Raw genomic sequence first — 12,500 nt, 5'->3', positions numbered from 1 at the left:
TTATATCAAGGTATAATGTTCCCCTGTACCTTTATAACAGGGTATAATGTAGAGGTACAATGTTCCCCTGTACCTTTATATCAAGGTATAATGTTCCCCTGTACCTTTATATCAGGGTATAATGTTCCCCTGTACCTTTATATCAAGGTATAATGTTCCCCTGTACCTTTATATCAAGGTATAATGTTCCCCTGTACCTTTATATCAAGGTGTAATGTTCCCCTGTACCTTTATATCAAGGTGTAATGTTCCCCTGTACCTTTATATCAGGGTATAATGTAGAGGTCTAATGTTCCCCTGTACCTTTATATCAAGGTGTAATGTTCCCCTGTACCTTTATATCAAGATGTAATGTTCCCCTGTACCTTTATATCAAGGTATAATGTAGAGGTCTAATGTTCCCCTGTACCTTTATATCAAGGTGTAATGTTCCCCTGTACCTTTATATCAAGGTATAATGTAGAGGTCTAATGTTACATTTACATTTACATTACATTTAAGTCATTTAGCAGACGCTCTTATCCAGAGCGACTTACAAATTGGTGCATTCACCTTATGACATCCAGTGGGACAGTCACTTAACAATAGTGCATCTAAAACTTAGGGGGGGTGGGGTGAGAGGGATTACTTATCCTATCCTAGGTATTCCTTAAAGAGGTGGGGTTTCAGGTGTCTCCGGAAGGTGGTGATTGACTCCGCTGTCCTGGCGTCGTGAGGGAGTTTGTTCCACCATTGGGGGGCCAGGGCAGCGAACAGTTTTGACTGGGCTGAGCGGGAGCTGTACTTCCTCAGTGGTAGGGAGGCGAGCAGGCCAGAGGTGGATGAACGCAGTGCCCTTGTTTGGGTGTAGGGCCTGATCAGAGCCTGGAGGTACTGAGGTGCCGTTCCCCTCACAGCTCCGTAGGCAAGCACCATGGTCTTGTAGCGGATGCGAGCTTCAACTGGAAGCCAGTGGAGAGAACGGAGGAGCGGGGTGACGTGAGAGAACTTGGGAAGGTTGAACACCAGACGGGCTGCGGCGTTCTGGATGAGTTGAAGGGTTTAATGGCACAGGCAGGGAGCCCAGCCAACAGCGAGTTGCAGTAATCCAGGCGGGAGATGACAAGTGCCTGGATTAGGACCTGCGCCGCTTCCTGTGTGAGGCAGGGTCGTACTCTGCGGATGTTGTAGAGCATGAACCTACAGGAACGGGCCACCGCCTTGATGTTGGTTGAGAACGACAGGGTGTTGTCCAGGATCACGCCAAGGTTCTTGGCGCTCTGGGAGGAGGACACAATGGAGTTGTCAACCGTGATGGCGAGATCATGGAACGGGCAGTCCTTCCCCGGGAGGAAGAGCAGCTCCGTCTTGCCGAGGTTCAGCTTGAGGTGGTGATCCGTCATCCACACTGATATGTCTGCCAGACATGCAGAGATGCGATTCGCCACCTGGTCATCAGAAGGGGAAAGGAGAAGATTAATTGTGTGTCGTCTGCATAGCAATGATAAGAGAGACCATGTGAGGTTATGACAGAGCCAAGTGACTTGGTGTATAGCGAGAATAGGAGAGGGCCAAGAACAGAGCCCTGGGGACACCAGTGGTGAGAGCATTTGGTGAGGAGACAGATTCTTCTCGCCACGCCACCTGGTAGGAGCGACCTGTCAGGTAGGACGCAATCCAAGCGTGGGCCGCGCCGGAGATGCCCAACTCAGAGAGGGTGGAGAGGAGGATCTGATGGTTCACAGTATCGAAGGCAGCCGATAGATCTAGAAGGATGAGAGCAGAGGAGAGAGAGTTAGCTTTAGCAGTGCGGAGCGCCTCCGTGATACAGAGGAGAGCAGTCTCAGTTGAATGACTAGTCTTGAAACCTGACTGATTTGGATCAAGAAGGTCATTCAGAGAGAGATAGCGGGAGAGCTGGCCAAGGACGGCACGTTCAAGAGTTTTGGAGAGAAAAGAAAGAAGGGATACTGGTCTGTAATTGTTGACATCGGAGGGATCGAGTGTAGGTTTTTTCAGAAGGGGTGCAACTCTCGCTCTCTTGAAGACGGAAGGGACGTAGCCAGCGGTCAGGGATGAGTTGATGAGCGAGGTGAGGTAAGGGAGAAGGTCTCCGGAAATGGTCTGGAGAAGAGAGGAGGGGATAGGGTCAAGCGGGCAGGTTGTTGGGCGGCCGGCCGTCACAAGACGCGAGATTTCATCTGGAGAGAGAGGGGAGAGAGAGGTCAGAGCACAGGGTAGGGCAGTGTGAGCAGAACCAGCGGTGTCGTTTGACTTAGCAAACGAGGATTGGATGTCGTCGACCTTCTTTTCAAAATGGTTGACGAAGTCATCTGCAGAGAGGGAGGAGGGGGGGGAGGGGGCGGAGGATTCAGGAGGGAGGAGAAGGTGGCAAAGAGCTTCCTAGGGTTAGAGGCAGATGCTTGGAATTTAGCGTGGTAGAAAGTGGCTTTAGCAGCAGAGACAGAGGAGGAAAATGTAGAGAGGAGGGAGTGAAAGGATGCCAGGTCCGCAGGGAGGCGAGTTTTTCTCCATTTCCGCTCGGCTGCCCGGAGCCCTGTTCTGTGAGCTCGCAATGAGTCATCGAGCCACGGAGCGGGAGGGGAGGACCGAGCCGGCCTGGAGGATAGGGGACATAGAGAGTCAAGGGATGCAGAGAGGGAGGAGAGGAGGGTTGAGGAGGCAGAATCAGGAGATAGGTGGGAGAAGGTTTGAGCGGAGGGAAGAGGAGAGAGTAGCGGGGGAGAGAGAGCGAAGGTTGGGACGGCGCGATACCATCCGAGTAGGGGCAGTGTGGGAGGTGTTGGATGAGAGCGAGAGGGAAAAGGATACAAGGCAGTGGTCGGAGACTTGGAGGGGAGTTGCAATGAGGTTAGTGGAAGAACAGCATCTAGTAAAGATGAGGTCGAGCGTATTGCCTGCCTTGTGAGTAGGGGGGGAAGGTGAGAGGGTGAGGTCAAAAGAGGAGAGGAGTGGAAAGAAGGAGGCAGAGAGGAAAGAGTCAAAGGTAGACGTGGGGAGGTTAAAGTCGCCCAGAACTGTGAGAGGTGAGCCGTCCTCAGGAAAGGAGCTTATCAAGGCATCAAGCTCATTGATGAACTCTCCGAGGGAACCTGGAGGGCGATAAATGATAAGGATGTTAAGCTTGAAAGGGCTAGTAACTGTGACAGCATGGAATTCAAAGGAGGCGATAGACAGATGGGTAAGGGGAGAAAGAGAGAATGACCACTTGGGAGAGATGAGGATCCCGGTGCCACCACCCCGCTGACCAGACGCTCTCGGGGTGTGCGAGAACACGTGGGCGGACGAAGAGAGAGCAGTAGGAGTAGCAGTGTTGTCTGTGGTGATCCATGTTTCCGTCAGTGCCAAGAAGTCGAGGGACTGGAGGGAGGCATAGGCTGAGATGAACTCTGCCTTGTTGACCGCAGATTGGCAGTTCCAGAGGCTACCGGAGACCTGGAACTCCACGTGGGTCGTGCGCGCTGGGACCACCAGAGTAGGGTGGCCGCGGCCACGCGGTGAGGAGCGTTTGTATGGTCTGTGCAGAGAGGAGAGAACAGGGATAAACAGACACATAGTTGACAGGCTACAGAAGAGGCTACGCTAATGCAAAGGAGATTGGAATGACAAGTGGACTACACGTCTCGAATGTTCAGAAAGTTAAGCTACGTAGCAAGAATCATATTGACTAAAATGATACAGTACTGCTGAAGTAGGCCAGCTGGCAGTGGGTGCGTTGTTGACACTACACTAATCAAGTCGTTCCGTTGAGTGTAATAGTTTCTGCAGTGTTGCTAGTCGGGGGCTAGCAGGCTAGCTAGCAGTGTTGTTTACGTTACGTTGCGTTAAAAGAACGACAATAGATGGCTAGCGAACCTAGAAAATCGCTCTAGACTACACAATTATCTTTGATACAAAGACGGCTATGTAGCTAGCTAAGTAGCTAGCTACGATCAAACAAATCAAACCGTTGTACTGTAATGAAATGAAGTGAAAATGTGATACTACCTGTGAATGCGACCGGGTAGTTGAGTTCTATACAGAAGACGTTGGCTAGCGTTGGCTAGCTAGCAGAGTCACCTACGTTAAGGACGACAAATAGCTGGCTAGCTAACCTCGGTAAATTAAGATAATCACTCTAAGACTACACACTCTAAACCTAAACAACACAATTATCTTGGATACGATGATACGAAGACAGCAAAGACAGCTATGTAGCTAGCTAACACTACACTAGTCAAGTCGTTCAGTTGAGTGTAATAGTTTCTCCAGTGTAGCTAATCAGTGGACGTTAGCTAGCTGGCTAGTGAAGACTACGTTAGGACGGTGAAATACGATAATTACGCAATTATCTTTGATACAAAGACGGCTATGTAGCTAGCTGAGAAGAAATTGCTAAGATAAGACAAATCAAACCGTTGTGATATAATGAAATATAATGAAAAAGTTATACTACCCGTGGGAGCGAAGTGCAGATGCGACCACTCGCTCCAACCGGAACCGGAAGTTCCCCTGTACCTTTATATCAAGGTATAATGTAGAGGTATAATGTTCCCCTGTACCTTTATATCAAGGTGTAATGTTCCCCTGTACCTTTATATCAAGGTGTAATGTTCCCCTGTACCTTTATATCAAGGTATAATGTAGAGGTATAATGTTCCCCTGTACCTTTATATCAAGGTATTATATCAAGGTATAATGTTCCCCTGTACCTTTATATCAAGGTGTAATGTTCCCCTGTACCTTTATATCAGGGTGTAATGTTCCCCTGTACCTTTATATCAAGTTATAATGTTCCCCTGTACCTTTGTATCAAGGTATAATGTAGAGGTATACTGTTCCCCTGTACCTTTATATCAAGGTATAATGTTCCCCTGTACCTTTATATCAAGGTATAATGTAGAGGTCTAATGTTCCCCTGTACCTTTTTTATCAGGGTACAACATACTGTAGCTGCACATGATACATTTGAAGTTGCATAAATACAAAGCACGCGCTAAGGTACCATCTGCCTCCAGAATAGCCTGAATTCTTCGGGGCACTGATTCTGTGGTTTTCGATTGTTGTTTATTTGGTATCAATGGGATGTAACATGCGCCATGGGAAAGCATTCTCCACCGCCGCCGCCGCCCAACCTGTACCGTTGACACCAGGCAGGATGGGGCCACGGACTCTGCTTACGCCAAATCCCGACTCTGCCATCAGTATGACGCAGCAGGAACTGGGATTCATCGGACCAGGTGCTGTTTTTCCACTCCTCAGTTGTCCACTGGAGCCACTTCTTCCTATTTATAGCTGATAGGAGTGGATGATAGGAGTGGATGCCTGTGTGGTCGTCTGCTGCAATAGTCTATCAATCAAATATATTTATCAATCCCTTTTTACATCAGCTGATGTCACAAAGTACTTATACAGGATCCTAAAACCCAAAACAGCAATGCAGATGTAGAAGCACGGTGGCTAGGGAAAACTCCCCTAGAAAGTCATGAAGAAACCTAGAGAGGAACCAGGCTATGAGGGGTGGCCAGTCCTCCTCTGGCTGTGTCGGGTGGAGATTAGAAACCCCGAGAGGAACCAGGCTATGAGGGGTGGCCAGGAAGGAACCAGGCTATGAGGGGTGGGCCAGTCCTCCTCTGGCTGTGTCGGGTGGAGATTAGAAACCTAGAGAGGAATCAGGCTATGAGGGGTGGCCAGTCCTCTTCTGGCTGTGTTGGGTGGAGATTATAAACCTAGAGAGGAATCAGGCTATGAGGGGTGGCCAGTCCTCTTCTGGCTGTGCCGGGTGGAGATTATAAACCTAGAGAGGAACCAGGCTATGAGGGGTGGCCAGTCCTCTTCTGGCTGTGTCGGGTGGAGATTAGAAACCTAGAGAGGAACCAGGCTATGAGGGGTGGCCAGTCCTCTTCTGGCTGTGTCGGGTGGAGATTAGAAACCTAGAGAGGAACCAGGCTATGAGGGGTGGCCAGTCCTCTTCTGGCTGTGCCGGGTGGAGATTAGAAACCTAGAGAGGAACCAAGCTATGAGGGGTGGCCAGTCCTCTTCTGGCTGTGTCGGGTGGAGATTAGAAACCTAGAGAGGAACCAGGCTTTGAGGGGTGGCCAGTCCTCTTCTGGCTGTGTCGGGTGGAGATTAGAAACCTAGAGAGGAACCAGGCTATGAGGGGTGGCCAGTCCTCTTCTGGCTGTGTCGGGTGGAGATTAGAAACCTAGAGAGGAACCAGGCTATGAGGGGTGGCCAACTCTTCTGGCTGTGTCGGGTGGAGATTATAAACCTAGAGAGGAACCAAGCTATGAGGGGTGGCCAGTCCTCTTCTGGCTGTGTTGGGTGGAGATTATAAACCTAGAGAGGAATCAGGCTATGAGGGGTGGGCCAGTCCTCTTCTGGCTGTGTCGGGTGGAGATTAGAAACCTAGAGAGGAACCAGGCTATGAGGGGTGGCCAGTCCTCCTCTGGCTGGTCGGGTGGAGATTAGGCCAGGCTCCAGTCCTCTTCTGGCTGTGTCGGGTGGAGATTAGAAACCTAGAGAGGAATCAGGCTATGAGGGGTGGCCAGTCCTCTTCTGGCTGTGCCGGGTGGAGATTATAAACCTAGAGAGGAACCAGGCTATGAGGGGTGGCCAGTCCTCTTCTGGCTGTGTCGGGTGGAGATTATAAACCTAGAGAGGAACCAGGCTATGAGGGGTGGCCAGTCCTCTTCTGGCTGTGCCGGGTGGAGATTATAAACCTAGAGAGGAACCAGGCTATGAGGGGTGGCCAGTCCTCTTCTGGCTGTGTCGGGTGGAGATTAGAAACCTAGAGAGGAACCAGGCTTTGAGGGGTGGCCAGTCCTCTTCTGGCTGTGTCGGGTGGAGATTAGAAACCCCAAGCTAGAGGGGTGGCCAACCAGGCTAGAGAGGGGAGGGGTGGCCAGTCCTCTTCTGGCTGTGCCGGGTGGAGATTAGAAACCCCGAGAGGAACCAGGCTATGAGGGGTGGCCAGTCCTCTTCTGGCTGTGCCGGGTGGAGATTAGAAACCTAGAGAGGAACCAGGCTATGAGGGGTGGCCAGTCCTCTTCTGGCTGTGTCGGGTGGAGATTATAAACCTAGAGAGGAATCAGGCTATGAGGGGTGGGCCAGTCCTCTTCTGGCTGTGTCGGGTGGAGATTATAAACCTAGAGAGGAATCAGGCTATGAGGGGTGGGCCAGTCCTCTTCTGGCTGTGCCGGGTGAGGGGTGGCCAGTCCTCTTCTGGCTGTGTCGGGTGGAGATTATAAACCTAGAGAGGAACCAGGCTATGAGGGGTGGGCCAGTCCTCTTCTGGCTGTGCCTGGTGGAGATTATAAGATTAAGATTAACAAAACAGAACATGGCCATTAAGGCAAGATCGTTCTTCGAGTTGTTCAAATATGACCAGCAGGGTCAGATAATAATAATACCAGTAGTTGTCGAGGGTGCAGCAGTTCAGCACCTCAGGAGTAAATGTCAGTTAGCGTTTCATAGGCAGAGAGACTGGGTCTCTATACTAGCCCCCCACCCCCCACTTGGCTCATGCTTCAGTAGGAGAGAAGTCACACCCTCCTTTTTGTGTGACAGACATTTCTAAATGTAAAAATATATGAATAACTCAAACTAGTAGTGGATCTGTCAATATTCATAAAATGTTTGACGTACATTATATCTATTTTAAAACCATCAAGGCCAATGTCAAATTTGTTTCAATGATTGGACCAAGGTGTAGAATTCCACGTTTAGTAAATATGAAACTCACCGAAAACAATACTGAAGAAACCGAAACGTTCACAGGCAGCTACTCAAAAACAAGATCCCACAAACTAAGGTGGGAAAAAGGGCTGCCTAAATATGATCCCCAATCAGAGACAATGATAAACAGCTGCCTCTGATTGGGAACCATACAAGGCCCAACAAAGAAATAGAAACATAGATTTGCCCACCCAAGTCACACCCTGACCTAACCAAATAGAGAATAAAAAAAGGCTCTCTAAGGTTAGGCCGTGACAGCCAGAGGTTTTCATAGTCTGAAATTCGTTCTGTTGCAAAAACGGTGTGGCAGATACAGATTTTTTAGATAAATACACTTCGTCAAGTGAAGTTGGAGGAACTTGAAAGGAAAACATCAAAAACATATATATTTTGGTTATTCATTCCAAATATTAATTGGTGAGACAATTTCTCTATCATTTGTAACAATTTTCTGGTTGCTGAATCTCTGAAGGATTAAGGAAAAAGTAAAAGTAAATTATTACATTTATTACATTTACATTTAAGTCATTTAGCAGACGCTCTTATCCAGAGCGACTTACAAATTGGTGCATTCACCTTATGACATCCAGTGGAACAGCCACTTTACAATAGTGCATCTACATATTTTAAGGGGGGGGTGAGAAGGATTACTTTATCCTATCCTAGGTATTCCTTAAAGAGGTGGGGTTTCAGGTGTCTCCGGAAGGTGGTGATTGACTCCGCTGTCCTGGCGTCGTGAGGGAGTTTGTTCCACCATTGGGGAGCCAGAGCAGCGAACAGTTTTGACTGGGCTGAGCGGGAACTGTACTTCCTCAGTGGTAGGGAGGCGAGCAGGCCAGAGGTGGATGAACGCAGTGCCCTTATTTGGGTGTAGGGCCTGATCAGAGCCTGGAGGTACTGAGGTGCCGTTCCCCTCACAGCTCCGTAGGCAAGCACCATGGTCTTGTAGCGGATGCGAGCTTCAACTGGAAGCCAGTGGAGAGAGCGGAGGAGCGGGGTGACGTGAGAGAACTTGGGAAGGTTGAACACCAGACGGGCTGCGGCGTTCTGGATGAGTTGTAGGGGTTTAATGGCACAGGCAGGGAGCCCAGCCAACAGCGAGTTGCAGTAATCCAGACGGGAGATGACAAGTGCCTGGATTAGGACCTGTGCCGCTTCCTGTGTGAGGCAGGGTCGTACTCTGCGGATGTTGTAGAGCATGAACCTACAGGAACGGGCCACCGCCTTGATGTTAGTTGAGAACGACAGGGTGTTGTCCAGGATCACGCCAAGGTTCTTAGCGCTCTGGGAGGAGGACACAATGGAGTTGTCAACCGTGATGGCGAGATCATGGAACGGGCAGTCCTTCCCCGGGAGGAAGAGCAGCTCCGTCTTGCCGAAGTTCAGCTTGAGGTGGTGATCCGTCATCCACACTGATATGCCTGCCAGACATGCAGAGATGCGATTCGCCACCTGGTCATCAGAAGGGGAAAGGAGAAGATTAATTGTGTGTCGTCTGCATAGCAATGATAGGAGAGACCATGTGAGGTTATGACAGAGCCAAGTGACTTGGTGTATAGCGAGAATAGGAGAGGGCCTAGAACAGAGCCCTGGGGACACCAGTGGTGAGAGCGCATGGTGAGGAGACAGATTCGCGCCACGCCACCTGGTAGGAGCGACCTGTCAGGTAGGACGCAATCCAAGCGTGGGCCACGCCGGAGATGCCCAACTCGGAGAGGGTGGAGAGGAGTATCTGATGGTTCACAGTATCGAAGGCAGCCGATAGGTCTAGAAGGATGAGAGCAGAGGAGAGAGAGTTAGCTTTAGCGGTGCGGAGCGCCTCCGTGATACAGAGAAGAGCAGTCTCAGTTGAATGACTAGTCTTGAAACCTGACTGATTTGGATCAAGAAGGTCATTCTGAGAGAGATAGCGGGAGAGCTGACCAAGGACGGCACGTTCAAGAGTTTTGGAGAGAAAAGAAAGAAGGGATACTGGTCTGTAGTTGTTGACATCGGAGGGATCGAGTGTAGGTTTTTTCAGAAGGGGTGCAACTCTCGCTCTCTTGAAGACGGAAGGGACGTAGCCAGCGGTCAGGGATAAGTTGATGAGCGAGGTGAGGTAAGGGAGAAGGTCTCCGGAAATGGTCTGGAGAAGAGAGGAGGGGATAGGGTCAAGCGGGCAGGTTGTTGGGCGGCCGGCCGTCACAAGACGCGAGATTTCATCTGGAGAGAGAGGGGAGAAAGAGGTCAGAGCACAGGGTAGGGCACTGTGAGCAGAACCAGCAGTGTCGTTTGACTTAGCAAACGAGGATCGGATGTCGTCGACCTTCTTTTCAAAATGGTTGACGAAGTCATCTGCAGAGAGGGAGGAGGGGGGAGGGGAGGAGGATTCAGGAGGGAGGAGAAGGTGGCAAAGAGCTTCCTAGGGTTAGAGGCAGATGCTTGGAATTTAGAGTGGTAGAAAGTGGCTTTAGCAGCAGAGACAGAGGAGGAAAATGTAGAGAGGAGGGAGTGAAAGGATGCCAGGTCCGCAGGGAGGCGAGTTTTCCTCCATTTCCGCTCGGCTGCCCGGAGCCCTGTTCTGTGAGCTCGCAATGAGTCGCAATAAATTAAACCTGAATAACTCATTTTGTTTCGAATCTGAACAATTTTGCATTTTTATTTATCTAGGGATCACCATTAGTTCCTGCCAAGGCAGCAGCTACTCTTCCTGGGGTTTATTATGGATCCCCATTAGTTCCTGTCAAGGCAGCAGCTACTCTTCCTGGGGTTTATTATGGAGCCCCATTTAGTTCCTGCCAAGGCAGCAGCTACTCTTCCTGGGGTTTATTATGGATCCCCATTAGTTCCTGCCAAGCCAGCAGCTACTCTTCCTGGGGTTTAATATGGATCCCCATTAGTTCCTACCGAGGCAGCAGCTACTCTTCCTGGGGTTTATTATGGATCCCCATTAGTTCCTGCCGAGGCAGCAGCTACTCTTCCTGGGGTTTAATATGGATCCCCATTAGTTCCTGCCGAGGCAGCAGCTACTCTTCCTGGGGTTTAATATGGATCCCCATTAGTTTCTGCAGCTACTCTTCCTGGGGTTTAATTATGGATCCCCATTAGTTCCTGCAGCTACTCTTTTAAAATAAATCAGTGCATCATATACTGTTACATCATTACATACCTGCAACACAAAATGTATAATAGCACCATACAACATACTTTTATTTTTTTACTGCTGCATCAGTTACCTAGTACTGTTTTTTAAAATCTGATTCTACTTCCTGATGTGGAATAGAGTTCCATGTAGTCATGGCTCTATGTAGTACTGTGGAATATAGTTCCATGTAGTCATGGCTCTATGTAGTACTGTGGAATATAGTTCCATGTAGTCATGTCTCTATGTAGTACTGGGGAATAGAGTTCCATGTAGTCATGGCTCTATGTAGTACTGTGGAATATAGTTCCATGTAGTCATGGCTCTATGTAGTACTGTGGAATATAGTTCCATGTAGTCATGTCTCTATGTAGTACTGGGGAATAGAGTTCCATGTAGTCATGGCTCTATGTAGTACTGTGGAATATAGTTCCATGTAGTCATGGCTCTATGTAGTACTGTGGAATAGAGTTCCATGTAGTCATGTCTCTATGTAGTACTGGGGAATAGAGTTCCATGTAGTCATGGCTCTATGTAGTACTGTGGAATAGAGTTCCATGTAGTCATGGCTCTATGTAGTACTGTGGAATAGAGTTCCATGTAGTCATGGCTCTATGTAGTACTGTGGAATAGAGTTCCATGTAGTCATGGCTCTATGTAGTACTGTGGAATAGAGTTCCATGTAGTCATGGCTCTATGTAGTACTGTGGAATAGAGTTCCATGTAGTCATGGCTCTATGTGGTACTGTGGAATAGAGTTCCATGTAGTCATGGCTCTATGTAGTACTGTGCACCTCCCGTAGTCTGTTCTGTACTTGGGGACTGTGAAGAGACCTCTGGTGGCATGTCCTGTGGGGTATGACTGGGTGTCCAAGCTGTGCCAGTAGTTTAGACAGACAGCTCGGTGCATTCAGCATAGCGTCAATACCGCTCACAAAGACAAGTAGTGATGCAGTCAGTAGGCAGATTTCCAGTGACCCAGGTTTATTTGACAAAAGCAATGTTTTATTTTTGGGGATTTCGACATGTGTAATGGAAACGGCAGATGTCAGAATCATGTTGTCACGTTCACTGTTTTCAAACTCAAGATGTAAGGGTTAAATGTTGATCCATAGTTGTCATAAATGTAGTTCCACATCTTTAATAAAGTAAACAGAAACCGACCGTGGCAACAACACACACAAACACACACACAAAACACACACAACACACAACACACACACACACACACACACACACACACACACACACACACACACACACACACACACACACACACACACACACACACACACACACACACACACACACACACACACACACACACACACACACACACACACACACACACACACACACACACACACACAAACACACACAAACACACACAACACACAACACACACAACACACACACACAACACACACACAAACACACACAACACACACACACAACACACGCGTTGCTTTGGCTGCTTGGTGTCATTGTCCTGTCGGAGTGTAAATCTCCCCTATCCGCATCTATTTGCACTCTGAAGCAGGTTCTCATCAAGGATTGGCCTGTATCTGGCTCCATTCATTGTTTCCTCTCTCCTTACCAGTCTCCCTGTCCCTGCCGCTGAAAAGCATCCCCATAGCATGCTTCACCACCATGCTTCACCACC

The sequence above is a fragment of the Oncorhynchus gorbuscha genome, linkage group LG06 (genome assembly GCF_021184085.1).
Source record: "Oncorhynchus gorbuscha isolate QuinsamMale2020 ecotype Even-year linkage group LG06, OgorEven_v1.0, whole genome shotgun sequence".
Taxonomy (NCBI): domain Eukaryota; kingdom Metazoa; phylum Chordata; class Actinopteri; order Salmoniformes; family Salmonidae; genus Oncorhynchus; species Oncorhynchus gorbuscha.
Note: the sequence above shows the minus strand (reverse complement) of the source record.